The sequence below is a fragment of the Podarcis filfolensis genome, assembly GCF_964270895.1.
Source record: "Podarcis filfolensis genome assembly, chromosome: 2".
NCBI lineage: Eukaryota > Metazoa > Chordata > Lepidosauria > Squamata > Lacertidae > Podarcis > Podarcis filfolensis.
In genome coordinates, this window is record NC_139605.1 from 5,582,307 (window position 1) to 5,598,337 (window position 16,031).

Below are 16,031 nucleotides of genomic sequence, written 5' to 3' on the forward strand. Positions count from 1 at the left end.
ACCTTCTGTGTGAGGGAGTGAAGAAACTGGCAAGGAGGGATGGTTGGCAGGGAGGAGGGATACTTAGATGCTCAGGAGTTGAAGCTGAAAGAGAGAAGGAACAAGAGGCTGTCAGAATTGGATCCGATTCTGATCTGAAACCTTGCAAGTTTGCCTCAGAAGATGAAGGACAGACGTTGGCCATTGATCCCATAAAAGCCAAGGAGGGCATCATCTCCAGTTACAACATCTGGATATGGAGGGGTTTTGTCTGTGTTGACCAAGAGCTGTGCTCTGGTTCTCCTGCAGATGGGAGGGATGTCCCCCACCCGCCCTCTTGGGTCACCTCCTGCATCCCCAGAACCTCACTGTCCTGTCTGACTAGATCCAGAGTGGCTCAGAGGTGACCTCTGCTGGAGTTGAGGCCTCTCTTCAAACATCCTCAGGCAGAGCAGAGAATGAGGAGCTCCAGGGGGCATTCAGACCCTCCCCATGGCAATGGCAGCTGCTGAGGCAGTTTCCTCCAGACCCTCTTTCTGTCCCGATACCTTCAAGGCTCCAGTTCTCCAGCCTGGTTCATGGAGCTCCACGTCCAGGACAACCAGCTGCTGAGCTCTGGGGCTCCACCCTGGACCTCCCATGATGCCCTGGGGCAGTGAGTTGAGAAACAGGCTGGAGAGGGAGGAAGAAGCAGCTGAAGGGGGAAATGGAGAAGCAGGGAACTGAGAGGAGGTAGAGAGGCTGAGGAGAGGGACTGATCCTGCTGACAGCCAAGGAGGAAGCCAGGAAGGAGACCTCCAGAGGCCACAGGACTCTTCTCGTCTAACCCAGTGGATTTCGTGCACCTTGCTTTGAAGACACTGGATGTAATTTTTTTTTTTACTTTTGTAATATATGTTTGACTTAAATAAATAAGGGTGCAGCCCCTTTGTCTTTAGTGGTTCTTGCCTTCTTATCACAGGAGTTCCAGAGATTTTGAAGTTCCTGAGAATATTTACAGACACAGACAGGTATCTTTTCTCCCTCTGCCCTGATTAGAAATCTTCCCTCACTCCTTCTTCCCTGGTGGGGAGTGGGAGGCCATTTTGGGGCCAGCCTCAGGTGTCAAAATGTATTGGGCTGGCCTTGGTGGGTGAGTTATGCTACGTACAATGGGACTTCACAGAAAACACCACTTAATAATTATATTAATAATAATAAATTTTATTTATACCCCACCCTCCTCAGCCTAGGCCTGGCTCAGGGCAGCTAACAAGCAATAATAAAAACAAGTTGAACGAATACAACTTAAAAACAAGATTAAAATACAACATTAAAACATTGAAACATTAAAATGCAGCCTCATCACAGGAGGAGAAAGGAAAAAAGAAAGAGGGGGAGGGAATCAAATTGACTCCAAGCCAAAGGCCAGGTGGAACAACTCTGTCTTATAGGCCCTGTGGAAAGAAATCAAATCCCGCAGGGCCCTGGTCTCATGAGACAGAGCGTTCCACCAGGCCAGAGACAGTGCTGGAAAAGCCCTGGCTCTGGTTGAGGCTAATCTAACTTCCTTGGGGCCCGGGACCTCTAGGGTGTTGCTATTTATGGACCTTAAGGTCCTCCGTGGGGCATACCGGAAGAGGCGGTCCCGTAGGTATGAGGGTCCTGGGCTGTGAAAGGCTTTAAAGGTCAAAAACCAGCACCTTTAATCTGACCCTGTACTCCACCGGGAGCCAGTGCAGCTGGAAAATCAGTGGGTGAATATACTCCCATGGCAGGGACCCCGTGAGGAGCCTCGCTGCAGCATTCTGCACCCGCTGGAGTTTCTGGGTCAGCTTCAAGGGCAGCCCCGCGTAGAGCGAATTACAGTAGTCAAGCCTGGAGGTGACCGTCACATGGATCACTGTGGCCAGGGCGGGGCGGGAAAGGTAAGGGACCAACTGCTTGATGCAGCGAAGGCGCATCAAGGCGACATTGGAGCACTGCACAATCATTTGCACATGTACATGCACAGATAATAGTAGGTCTAGGCAACACATGGAGAACTGAACTGATGGTTGCAAAGCATCCCGAATTATTCCTGTACCATTATAATTTTATTGTATGATCTTAGAAGGTTGTAGACTGAGACATATGTTAACATTTGAGCAGCTCCTCCATCGGTGTGTGTGTGGGGTGCCCACCTTGAAAACGCCTCCGTGGAGAGGGGATCATTTTTTTAAAAAAATTATTTGCATTTTCAAAAACAGGAACAGAGAGCATATTTAACCCCTCTCTCCTTCTCTTGTCCCACTTACAACTTCATACCAAATAAAGCATGTATACATATACCACATGACTTTCCTGCCACACTTTTCCTGGTTCCTTTGCTTTTCTACTACTCTGCGTAATCCACATCTTTTTAATTACCCAATTTGTTATCTATTAAATATTCTCATCTATTTCAACTGCTGGATTTTACGAAACCTGCTAAGCTATGTCTTTCTCTATACTAGTTCTTGAAATATTCAAGAAACAACATCCATTCCTCCTTATATTCCTTATATCTGTTTTCTCTTATCCTGTTCGTCAGACCAGCCAGTTCAGTACATTCAAACATTTTACACTGCCATTCTTCCTGAGTGGGTTCTATCCTTGTTCTCCACCTTTGTGCCAAGAAGGTTTTAACTGTGGCAGTGGTGCATAGTAATAAACTCTTTTGTTTTTGGGGGACCTCTGTTGTTACTATCTCCAAAAGGAAACTCTCAGGTGTTTTGGGGAAAGTCTTTTTAGGTATCTTTTAAAATTCATTTTATATCGTTTCCCAATATCCCTTAATTATTTTACACGACCAACACATGTGAATAAAAGATCCCTCAATTTCATTACACTTCCAACATATTCCTTTTTCTTCTTTAGACATTTTCGCTAATCTGGTGGGTGTTAAATACCATCTGTGGGCCATTTTCATCATTTTTTTTATCGCATAACTTGCCATAAAATTCATATTTATTTTCCACAACTTTCGCCATAATTCATGATTGATACTGTGACCCACATCCTGTGCCCACTTAATCCTGCTAAATTTCACAAATTCCTCTTTCGTTTCCCACTCCAACAGCAGTTTATACATATTTGATAATACTTTTATAATTGTATCTAATAGGTCTTTGGTAAACTGAGACTTTTGTTCTGCAAAGCCATTTTTCCTATCTATCTTAAACAATTCATTAATGTGATGTACCTGTAGCTAATTGGTAACCAGATTTCTTGATTCCTCGAGATTTCTCAGTTTTGGTTCCTGTTCCGTAAGAGATTAAATTTCACTGTAAGTTAACCACTGCTTATCCATATTTATTCTTTTCCTGGTTGCAGCTTCTACTGGGGATATCCACAGTGGTGTTTTTCTTTCTAATAAGTTGTTATAATTTTCCCATACTCTAAATAGGTTTTTTCTTGATTACGTGATTTGTAAAAGTTTTATATATTTCCGGGTTTCCATACCATAGGTATGAATACACCCACTTGCACCGATTCCAAAGCTGTGGCGTAAGTGGGAACCTTGACCATTTTTTTGCAACCCGTGCCTTGCTTCAACTGGTCCCTTGAAGGATTTCCTAGAAATCACCTGATTTCCATTTCAGCTGGGGAAGAAAGCTGCCGGCAGGGGGCAGCAGAGGATTGCAAAAAGGGGAAAGCGAGGAAATACAACTAGGGACTGTGGAGAAATGGGGGAGGGTGTCTTGTGGCAGAGAGAGAGTGTGAGGGCAGGAAACAAACACACACACAAACAAACACCAGTGTTAATGAAGGACGATGACTTTCTCAGCAAAATCTGCCTCCGTTCTTCAATTTCTGTGAAAAATGTCAGTCAAGCAGCCTGAGATGCAGTCATTTGAGATTCCTTTGCTAGGTTGGCATGCAAACAAAATTTAGATTATTGTAGCTCGTCAAGGACTTTACTGCACCCTCAGCTATTCTTCTTATAAGTAGAAATGAAAACAAACATTTAAAATAAACAGGCCTTGTTGTGGGAACTGCCCTGGGACTTTCCCACCTGACTCAGAGGTTGCTGAGGGAGGCAGAAGGGGACAAAGTCTCCTGGGAAACAATCCAGTTTGGAACAGAGAAACACACCAAGGACGTTTTTATGCCATAATCTATTTGTTAGCCTTTAAGGGGCAAGAAGACTCATTGCTGTTTCCACACGATACCAAGAAGGGGACAGAAACAATGTCAGGAGAGACATCCCTGCAGGTTTTGAGAGGTGGAGAAGCCTACAAGGATCCAGTGTGGGGCTGTGGTTTGACTGGGATATGGGAGCCTGGGAGTCCTGGGTTCAAATCCCCACGTAGCCATGAAGCTCCCTCAGGGACCTTGGGCCTCTCAGGGCCATTATGAGGAGAACATGAATGCCACCTGGATATAAATACTCATTTTTTGAAGGGAGAGTCAGCTAGAGAGGAAGATGCCTTTTGCCTGCAAGAAACGGGACCCAGGAGTCCTGGCTCCTGCCAAGTCTCCTCCCAAAGGGGACCCAGGAGTCCTGGCTCCTGCCGAGTCTCCTCCCAAAGGGGACCCAGGAGTCCTGGCTCCTGCCGAGTCTCCTCCCAAAGGGGACCCAGGAGTCCTGGCTCCTGCCGAGTCTCCTCCCAAAGGGGACCCAGGAGTCCTGGCTCCTGCCGAGTCTCCTCCCAAAGGGGACCCAGGAGTCCGGGCCACTTGGCCTTGAGGAAGAGAGCTGTGGAGGCTCAGGGTTTTGTCCTGCATGCTGAGGGAGACGGGTCTTTCCAAGGCTGGAGGGGGCCCAGGCCAGGCCAAGAGGGCAAATGCCAAAGCCATCTGGGTGCTTAGAGAGAAAACGTCTTCCCCTGAGCGCCATTTCTGCCTGCCAATCTCCCAGTCAGGCAACCTGATCTGTGGGCTGCTGTGGCTTTCGGTTTCTGCCTTGCTTGGCTGCTCTCCTTTGCACCAAAGGTCTCCTCTGCAGGGAGGTGTTTTAAACAAAATCTGCCCTTATTCCGTTATGGGGGACACAAGAGCCCTTACAGAGTCCTTTGTAGGTTCTCCATCGGTCGGAGAAAATAACAGAGGCCAACCAGAGAATATTGAGCTAGTAAGCCTGATCTTTATTGAACTGATGCAACAGGGTGCTCCCCTCACACACAGGAGAGCAGAGGAGGACCCAGAACCAAGGTGTACCTGCCCTTATACAGTCATACCTTGGGTTAAATATGCTTCAGGTTGAGCATTTTCAGGTTACGCTCTGCGGCGACCCCGTTCACATCCAGAGGTACTACTGTAAAGACATTTTAAATTCCCTGCCCTGGAGCTCAAGACCATCCCTCCATACATCATACATACACCACAGAAGGGGTGTAACCCAAGTCCACCCCCACAAACATCACACCTACACCACAGAAAAGGCAGTCTACAACAGAAATTTGAATGTTGTTTTTCCTGTCTGCCAGGTTATCTGATAATGCCTTATCTGATTGCCTTTCCTGGTAGTCTGGCCATTCCTTTGAGATGGTGATTACCCAATTCCTGAGACAATGGGAAGGTTCCCTCGCCCGCTCCCTCCTTGCCGAGAAAACATTTCATCAGCTTGGGAGTCAAAATGGTTTCAGGGCGGTCTTCCTGTGCTGCTCCAGACATGTGGTCCACATCTCTATGTACGTGCTTGGTTGGTACATTTATGAACATTTATTATATATATAAGACCTTAATTTTTTTTATTACAGAGGGAAGCGGGAGGCTGAGGCAGCCCCACCCAGCCTGCATGTTGGGGACAGAAGCCATTTTGTGGAGGGCTGGCAGTGAAGCAGAAAGGGAGGGAAAATGGCTGCTTCCTCCTTCCCGAAGGGGCTGCCTCAAGTGGCTGCTTTGTTTTTTATCTTCATGCCACTATCTCCCTAAATTGGTTCAAGGGTGGTTTAAAATCACATAACAAAGCTATACAGAAATGTCTAAAGTCCTGAAAACTTCTTTAAAGTCTGTGAAGAACAAAATATTTTCCTCCTGGCCATTAGTTGTTGTCGCCCACTGCACCTCCATGAAGAAGGGAAAGGAGAGGGAGAAAAGTCTCCACAGAGGAGACCAGGGGAGCAGAAGGCACCTCAGGCCACCAAGGACTTTCTAACACAAGACTAGCACTTTGAATTGAACTCAGTACCAGACAAACAGGCAGAGGGGCTTTTGGCCCTGGTGAGATTTGGTTTAAATGGGCTGTGGCAGTGAAAATCCTGTCAGGTTTATCTTGTAGCAGCTGAAGCCTCCCTACGGTATTGGGAAAAACAACATATATTGCAATAATCCTGTCAGGAGGTGAGCAGAACATGGATCATTGTGGGCAGACTATCCCTGTCCAGGAAAAACTAGATGGAGCAGGTGAAAAGTGAAGCATAAGACGTCCCTGAGGTGACTGAGCCCATTGAGTCCCAAAAGTGGGTCCTGGAGAGCCCCCTCAAAACAGCCAGCCTCCTCCTTCACAGGGGCTTCTTTGGTTATACCAGTGATGGTGCTTAGGTGACATCTACGGCCATCATCTCACCAAGATAGTTCAACAATGGATCCCTCCATTAGATTTCAACCTTGGCTGGATCCAGAAATCAGAAGGGACTCAGGAATCCTGCAGACTAACCCCCCCCCAAACTCACAATAATATTTTGGCATCAGACAAGGGGAAATGGGGATGACAGAGATCATGCAGCTTGGGAAAAAGAGAACTCCCCAATAATTCTTTACCTTCTGACTTCACAGCCCCCCCCCTAAATCAAAATCTTCCTTGCAGCTGGGCAAGGAGCGGCCACTGCTTGTCTCTCTCCTGATTTCTTGGAAAAGGCAGCGGCTTCTGCGTGTGTCCCGTGCTTAGCTCATGTTTCAACGTTCAGGCTTCTGGAAGTGGGATGTGGGCCAAGCACTCTCTGGGCCAAGCACCCAGCCTTGGCTCAGGGCCTTCCAGAAGAGGCTTGGCAGCCACTGGGTCTTGCTGGCTGTGCAAAGGGGGCCTCCCTGACCCCAACACCCAGGGCCTGCAGACTTAAGAGGGTCCCAGGCAGGGGGAGAGAAACTCATGTTGGGGCCAGTAGGATGAGGGAAGGAAGCAGAGATATGTGGAGATATAAAATGCCCCTTTAAAAAGCACATGGAGAAAGGAAATTGTGGCAGCTGGTGGGCTCTGGCCTGACCCTGTGCTAAAATCAAACGTGTTTGTCAGTGTCCCACCACCTGCTTCCCTTCTCTGTGTGGTCATACGCTCTCTCTCTCTCTCTCTCTCTCTCTCTCTCTCTCTCTCTCTCTGTTTTGACTTCAACCCTGAGGTTCAGCCCTAGTTGCAACACTGAGCATTTATTACAAGGCACACAGTTAACCACTGGAACCCCCTGCCACTAGATAGAGGGACGCAGGAGAAGGGGCCCATCAAGTCCCGCATGGCGGTCTCCCAGTGGCCACCCAGATGTCCCAGTAAGGAAGCACGCAAGGAGGACGGGAGGGACACCCAGTGAGTGGGATGCTAATGCATTTACTGCCTCTGGCAGTGGAGGAAGAAGGGAGCCATCTTTTAAGACATGTAAGGGCTTTTTTTTAAAAAAAGGACACAGGAGGCTTTCTTGCACTGACTCTGTGGGAGCGTTTATATAATTTAGCAGAGTTTAAACGATTCCCTGTTTGAGTTTATGCAGTGACAAGTGGATTGCTAACTCGTTTGAGTCCTATCAATATTTATACCTTCCTGGTTGATAATCCCTTCTGTCCCTCCAAACAAAACACACATGAATCTGAATCATATTAACAGAAACTACTTTACTTCCAGATTCATTCAGTTTACAGAGTTGTTCCTGAATGCAGGCTTTAGTTACTTAACAGATAAACTATATACTAGATAGTAGTGAATCATGAGAACACTGTATCCATAGCAAGGGCGTAGGAAGGGAGCGGCGGGGGGCGGGTCGCCCGGGTTCCATCATGGGGTTGTGTGACAAATAAGGAACAATTACTGCCCTACTAGGGCAGTTCATTAATATTTTTTTAAATTTTTTGGGGGAAAATGCCTGACCCAAAGGTATTATCTTACTACACTAGGGGTTATCTAGCTATGTATGAAATTTCATGCATATCAGTTAATATCTTGACCCTCCTCCACGAAAATAGCTGTTTACTTGGCCGTTTTCCTGTGTTGTGAAGACTGAAATTTTATTTCAGTGGAGCAGCGTCACCATCCCAAAGAGGATGAAATGGGCAGACTCTGGTACTCTTTTGTCCTGTTCTCCCCCAATGTCTTTCTATCCGAGCTGGCTCCCTGCCTGTTACATTACATGCGGGGAAACCCATGTGGGGTTCCTCTCTGTATAAAGTAATAATAATAATAATAATAATAATAATAATAATAATAATAATATATTATTTATACCCCGCCCATCTGGCTGAGTTTCCCCAGCCACTCTGGGCGGCTCCCAATCAAGTATTAAAAACAATACAGCGTTAAATATTAAAGTCTTCAAGCTGTTCCTGCGCATGCCTGACAAATCTGCCCCATTGTCAAAATTTATCTTTCCCCCCACCTCCAGTCTCTGTTGTTGTGCGTCCTGGCTGAGGGGGAAAATAGAAGACAGATGGCCATTGGTCAGGGATGGTCTAGTTGAGATTCCTGCATTGCCCCAGGGATTTGGCTAGATGACCCTCAGGGGTCTGGTGCAGGCTTGTGCAGAGGTTTAGGTACAAGTTGGATGCAAGGGGTGCATAGGATTGCAGCCCATCTTATGCACCGTCGGCTCAGGAATAAGTCCCACTGATCATGATGAGACTAGATTGCTGCTATGCAGTCCTGTTTTTTAAATAAATCTTTTCCTTTTCAGATAATACAGAGCATGGTGAAATCACAATAAATAAAACCTCCCCTTTAGTAGTTTCAAGCAGTACTACAGGTTCCTCATAATATCTGTAGTGCATTCTTTACTGTGACGGCACCTGCGCTTTGGAACTCCCTGCCTATTGCAACACAGCACGTGCCTTTGCTAGACTCTTTTCGGGCACCTGCTGAAAGCATTCTTCTTTAGGCAAGCATACCTAGATGCTTAGGGGGTTGAAATAATTTTAATCTTAATATTTTAGCTTCTGTATGTTTTAAAGTAGGGTTGTTAATTTTTCTTGATTTTACTGCTGTGGGTTTTTGGTTTTTTTTGGTAAACCACTTTGTAGGTTTTTAAAAATAAATTTTATTAAATAAATAAACAATAAATATAAATAAAATAACACGAGCCAAAACACAATTCATCCTTAGATTTAAGTATCTGTCCATAGTCCCCTACTTGTTACCAGAGGCCCAGAATCCACATTGCTTTGTAAGAAAATATGAAATAACGTAAAACCATTTTTGCAGGCAAACTTTAAAAAAAAAAATTCAATGTGTGGGGGGGGGAGGGGTGACATGAAATATTCCTCACCGGGTACCACCTGACCTTCCTCCCTCTCTGCATCCGAGCAGTTACCAGTTAAAACTCCCAGCAGCAACCCACCAACAGACAAACTGCCACATAGAGGCAGTTAGTCCTCTGGGAATGTTGGGCTTGACTGACAGCTTTACAGACTCAGCCCTGGAGTGCATCTCCCTGGGGATCTCGCAGCCCCTCTCCCCAGTTTCAGAGAGGGGGGCATCCCAGACCCCCCCGGAGATGCGGAGACTGAACCTGGGGTCTCCCAAGCAGCTTCTCTTCCACTGAGCCAAGGCTTCATCTTCTTGCGCCTCTCCAAGGAAGATGTTCTCTTGGACCCCCCCTCCCCCTCCCCTGGCAACCCCCCTCCGCCCTCCGCCCTCCCTGCAGGGCAGGACAGAAACAGCTGCCGGGGGGGGGAGGGAGGGAGGGAGGGAGGCGGCGATTCCCAGCGAGGAGCTGCAAGAACTTCCTCGTTCCCTCTTCAGCCTCGCTCGCCACTTGTGCCTCGAATTCTGCCCGGCGACCGATGCCGCCATCTGCCTGCCGATTTCCGATTGGCGGAATATTTTCCCCTCGCCCAATCCCTGGTTCCGCAGGCGGGGCAGAGAGCGGGTCTCAGAGCGGCGGAGGGAGGAGGAAAAGGGAGCTTCGTTTGGGGGGGAGATGGGGGTCCTCCTCCGCTGGCCCCCCCTGATCCTGGGGGCGGCTGCCCACCTGCTGCTGCTCCTGGACTGCGCAGGTAAGGACTCTGCTCTGGGGCGGGCGGAGAAAATAATCCCTTCCCAGACATCTGTTTCCCAGACTTGGGGCTTGTTTTGTATGCCGCCCGGGGCAGGGGCCGCTTCCCTCCTGGGCTCGTGGCTCAAGCAAAGATCAAGACAAAGCTTGAAGGTGTTGGCAGGATTCATGGGGGGGGGGGGAGTGACTCGCCTGTCCCGCCCCCCGCAGCTTCGTCTTGACTCTGGTTTGTGTGAGAGTGTTTGTGAGTTTGTGTGTGAGAGAGATACAGATACAGAGTCTTCCCTTTTCTATTTTTTACCTCCCCTCTTCTAATCTCACCCTCAGCCGCTCTTAAAAACTCAGATAAAAACCCTGGAGACCAGCCTGGGGGTGGGAGCTGGACGCGTGTAGAGCTGACTTCATTGCGAGGGAAACGTCTGAATAAGGGGTCCCCACCCGCAATTCCCAATGTTGTGTTGTTCAGGAGTTCCCTTTCACAGGCACATGAATTATCAGGTTCTTCTGCTTTAGAGTTGTAACTCCTCCAGGCTCCCCCACCAAGAAAACCCCTTCCTGCTGCCTGTCAAAAATGTAGGTTTCCTAAATTATGCAGGGGCTTCTCTGTGCCGTTTCTGTACAGCCCCTTTCACTACGTTTTGTACATATCAAGTTGTTTGGGACGAAGGGCACAAACAACTCCTGATAAACAAAAGGGGGGCCCCCACCTTACAGCCCGGTTTCCTTTGAATACGCCCTCCTTTTATATTCTGCCTCCCCCCCCCCCAAAAAAAAATTCAAAAATGTTGGAGCCCCTGCCTGGCTTCTGGGGCTCCTAGACATGAATTGCCCTTGCTCAGAATATTCCTGCTCCCTCAGCCCCCCAATCCACTGGCTCTGCATACTATTCAAGGATTTATCACTATTAAATTCTTAATTTCACATTCCTGATTGCTGCCTTTGGTGTTTTTCTCCTTTTGGGGTTGCCACTCATGTTCTCTGTTTAACTAAAATGTATATCCTGCTCGATTGTGGTAAAAACTCTTATTAATTTACAGGAAATAGTAAAATAATAAAAACAGTCAAAGCATTAAAAAATAACTAAAATTAGCATTGAGAGGTCAACACCCGTCAACATTTGACTATTTGGATAGGGTTGCCCAAAGAAAAATGTTTTAAACAGACACTTTTGTGAGACAAGCGTATTCTTCATGGGAGAAAGATCTGGAGATAGCAGCAGGGCATTCTGTTTTCCACTATGGATCTCCCTCAGAAGGTGGTAGATTCTCCTTCCTTGGAGGTATTTTAGCACAGGTTGTATGGCCTTCTGCCATGGATGCTGCAGTTGAGATGCCAGCATCGCAGGGGGTGGGACCTTCAGGGTCCCGCCTATGAATTTTAATTTATTCTCCTAGTTTTTTTGAGATGAGTGACTGGCCAAACTTGAGTGGACTTCTTCCTCCTTGAGGATGAAGTTGTCCAAAGTGCATTCCACACAAATTTCCCAGGGGTATGATTGGTCCTCAAGGACCACCTCTTTTCATATGAACCTACCTGGACCCTGAGATAATCTTCTGAGGCCCTCCTTAAGAGCCTGGAGGGGGGCAACGCAAGAACGGGGCCTTCTCTGCAGTGGCTCCCTGTCTGTGGAATGCTCTCCCCAGGGAAGTTCACCTGGCGCCTACATTGTACACCTTTAGTTGCCAGGCAAAATGTTCCTTTTTAACCAGGCCTCTGGTTGATTTGACTGACATCCTTTTAAAATGTGGTTTTTTGGGGGGGTTATTAGGTTGTTGTTTTTATTTGGCTTATATATTTTGTGGTTATATTTTGATTTTGTTCTGTTAACTGCCCTGAGATCTCCGGGTATAGGGCAGCATATATATTCAATTAATAATAGTAAATAAAAACAACGATAATACATCCCATTTTGCTACCTGAGGCAAAACAGGAATTTTCTCCTCTCTCCCCCCCCCCCAGCACTGTGCCCCCTACCTTCCACCACAGAAATGCCCCATCTCTCGCTGAACGACTCTGCTTCTCTGTCCAGGGGTGGAAAAGATACGGGGCAACACCAGGCGCCAGAACGCCTCCCTCTTGCCAGTTCTGGTGGCAATAGAAGCCATGGGGCTGCCTCTTAGGCAGGCCAACTCTGGAGATGATGCTGAAGCCTCTGCTCAGCTCCCTGCCTGCCCTCCATCCTCTCCCCAAGTCTTTGTTGGTTGTTCCTGTGGAAACTCATTAGGCCCCCTGGTGGCCAGAGCTGATACAGCCTGTGGGAAAGTGAGCCCTTTGAGGGATAAGGTTCTTCCTTTGCCACGCTCTGCCCCCTTCCTGTGTTCGATCTCGTGAAGGGGCAAGTGTGGGGAAAGGGGATGTGGGGCCACATATTGAGACCTGGCCCCAAAGTTGCATTTGCCCTCCTGCCCCTGCTATCCTTGGGGGCCCGCCTTGTTCAAGTGGGGAACCCGCTCTGTGGGTGGCAGCTCAGACCATTGAAAGATTGCAACACTACCTGCAAGTAAACGAAAGGTTCAAAAAGGACCTTAAAGAGAGGGGATATACAGAGAAAGAATCGAAATTTCAAACAGAAATAATTGATAATGATGTTAAGATAATGTCAAAAATGTATAAAATACTTTTGGAATGGCAAACAAAGGATGAGGAGATAAAGTCGGTTATGATACATTGGGCCAGAGATTTTGGTTATAACATACAATTGGATGACTGGGAAAAGGTATGGAATGAAAATATGAAATTTACTGCATCTACGACGTTAAAGGAGAATGTTATGAAAATGGTATATAGATGGTACATTACACCTGTAAAGTTAGCTAAAATGTATAAGACATGTAATAAGTGTTGGAAATGTAAAGAAAAAGAAGGGTCATTCTTTCATATGTGGTGGGAATGTAAGAAGGTAAAGGGTTTCTGGGAAATGATTTACAATGAATTGAAAAAGATGTTTAAATATACATTTGTTAAAAAACCAGAAGCCTTTTTGCTAGGAATAACAGGAAGAGAGATAAATAGAAGTGATTATAAACTTTTTCAGTATGCAGTAACAGCGGCAAGAATACTGATGGCCCAAAAATGGAAACAAGAGGAACTACCGACATTGAATGAGTGGAGAATGAAACTTATGGACTATGCAGAACTGGATAAAATGACTGGGAAAATTAGATATCAGAAAGATCACAAATTCATCGAGGACTGGGGAAAGTTTACGGATTATCTGAAAACTATATGTGACGAACAGATAACGCTAGTGGCTTTTAAGGAGGCTTTGTGAAAAAACAAGGTATATTGTAAAAAAGAAATAGATATGGAAGGTTAATGTTAAATTGGCAATACCATAAAGAAAATGCGGGAAAATAAGAAAAATGGATGATTGAGGGAGGTGCCGATGGAAGTTCAAAAAATAGCAAACATGTAATTACGGTTGTACGAATTATTTGTAAAAGAAAAACTTAATAAAAATTTATATATATATAAAAAAAAGAAAGATTGCAACACTGAACCATTAAGCACCAATTATCAAATTGGGATCCAGGAAGGATCTCGGAAATTACAGGCCAATTAACTTTACATCTCCCTGGAAAACTGGTGGAAAGTGCAGGAAACTAGCAACTGGAATGCAGTTAACTTGAAGGACTTCAACTGTATGCTGGAATCACACCAATTATATATGCAGAAGGCAGAGAGCTCTTTTTTTCCTTTTTTTCCCTTTTTTCTTTTTTCAATATTTTTTATTAAGGATTTTCTTGTTTTACAGCAGTGTAGTGCCTCGTATTTCTTCTTCTTCTTCCATGTAACATTTTTACAAATCCGTTTCATTTGTTGAGGCATTAGGGGGAGAAGAAAGGGGGGTGGAGAGAGGGAAGATGGATGGGGGTGGGGTCGGGTGGCGGTGTTTCTATTATGTTTAATGTATGTAGAGTTTGGTGTCAGCGTTGCTTGTGTTGTTCACTTGTATTCCTTTGGTGGTGAGAGAGGTTGGGGTTGGCCTAGGGTGTGATTGTTTGCTTGTGATTGGCTGTGGTGATCTTTGTTTTCGTGTGTGAGTGAGGTGGGTGGGTGTTTTGGATCAGGTTAGCCATATTGATTTGTATGCTGTTGGTGGATTATTGTCATTGTCCTGTTGGGTTGTGTATGTGATAAAGGGGAGCCATACCGGGGTGAAGGCGTCTTCTTCTGTTTGTCCCCGTGTCAGTTTCAGTTTATTAGTTAATTTTTCTAGTAGGGCTGTTTCCCATACTATTTGGTACCATTGGTCCATGCTTACTCCTGACAGGTCTCTCCAGTGTCTGGTTATGGTGTTTCTGGCTGCTGAGAGCAGGTGGGTTATGAGTTCTTTGTGGTGTAAATGGGCATTGTTGTCTTGGAAGATGTTTAGTAGGGCCAATTCTGGGGTGATGTCTATTACTTGCTTAGTTATTTTACATATTTCTTGTATGGCTGTTGTCCAGAATAGTTGAATTTTGGGACACTCCCACCACATGTGGAGGTATGTGCCTGTGGAGGTGCACCCTCTCCAGCATTTTGGTGAGGTTCCTGGGTGTATTAGCGCTAGTTTCCTTGGTGTTAGGTACCACCTGTAGGTGAGTTTCTGTGTGAGTTCTTTTCTTTTCGTTGATATGGATTTAAAGGGGGGTTTAGACCACATTCTGGTCCATTGAGTGGGGTTAATCTCATAGCCTATGTCATTCTCCCATTGTTTTTTAATTGCGTCTAGGGGATTTGCGGGGTTTGGGAGTAGTATTTTGTATATTGCGGATACCGTCCCTTTACCGTTTCCCTTGTTGTTAGGAGGAGGTTTTCGAAGGTTGTCAGGGGCCTAGTTGCTGCTGATTTTACTGTTGGGTTGTTTAAGAGGGCATGTAGTTGGTGTTGTGTTAACCAGGTCATTTGGGTGTCTTCTAGTTTGTCTTGTATTTCTTGTGTTGACAAGGGTTTGTTATTTTTATAAAAGTCTATTAGGCGATATAAGCCTTTGGTTCGCCAGGTTTTTATTTGGAGGTTTTGTGCTGCATGGTGGAATAATGGGTGGTACGCCAGGGGGATTAGTGGGGATGAGGTTGGGGATAGTTTGCCTATTTGTGTTTTCCATGCTTTGAGCATGGTCTGTGTGTACCTGTTAAGTGTTGTGGGAATTTTCTTTAGTTTGTTTGGGAGGAGTGGGTATGTTGTGGTGCAGGTGTTTTCAATTGTGTCCCTCTCTAGGTGTACCCATTGTTTTGTCTCATCTTCTAGTATATATGGGATTATATGGCGTATTTGGTTGGCATTGTAATATGCTTCTATGTTGGGGATTCCCCATCCTCCTTCTGAGGTGGGGAGGTGCAGGTATATGGGGCTTATTCTTGGTTTTTTATGTGAGAAGATGAAAGAGTGTAGTTTTCTCTGCCAACTGCGAAGTTGGGTTGAGGGGATCCAGGTTGGGAGGGTTTGGAATAGGTAGGTTAGTTTTGGGAGTGTGATCATTTTGATCATGGCTATTTTGTCTGAGAGAGTGAAATTCATGTTATTCCATCTCTTTAGGTCTTTGTTAATTTGTCGCCACAGGGGCTTGTAGTTGTGGAGGTACAATTTATTGAGGTTTCTGGTTATTTGTACCCCTAGGTATCTGAACTTGGTGTGGCAAAGTTTTATTTTGGTGACCTTCATGAGTTCTTTTTGGGTGTGAGGAGGGGTGTTGAAGCACATAGCTTCTGACTTTGTAAAATTTACCTGTAGGCCCGACACCATTGCAAATGTGTTGAGTTCTCTGATTAGGGAGGTTGCTGTGCTTATGGGGTCTGGTGTTGTGACCATTAGGTCAGCAGAGAGCTCTTTTTGTGCAAGGTTTTCCCAGTACCGAAAGAGCTTTGAAGCTCTCTGCCTTGCATAAGAGACTCTGGCAGGTTCTCGCAGGATCTTGTGGGGCTCTCCTGAGTTCCC

At 46.0% G+C, this 16,031-nt stretch overlaps 2 protein-coding genes across 4 annotated transcripts in view; both read left to right on the plus strand.

The window, feature by feature from the left end:
- Positions 1 to 16,031, plus strand: part of LOC310756634 (uncharacterized protein) — an 820,367-nt gene that overhangs the window by 491,779 nt on the left and 312,557 nt on the right. The gene's annotated exons all lie outside the window — the stretch shown is intronic.
- The window catches only part of LOC310758165 (uncharacterized protein), a 228,098-nt gene that overhangs the window by 73,962 nt on the left and 138,105 nt on the right, over positions 1 to 16,031 (plus strand). The gene's annotated exons all lie outside the window — the stretch shown is intronic.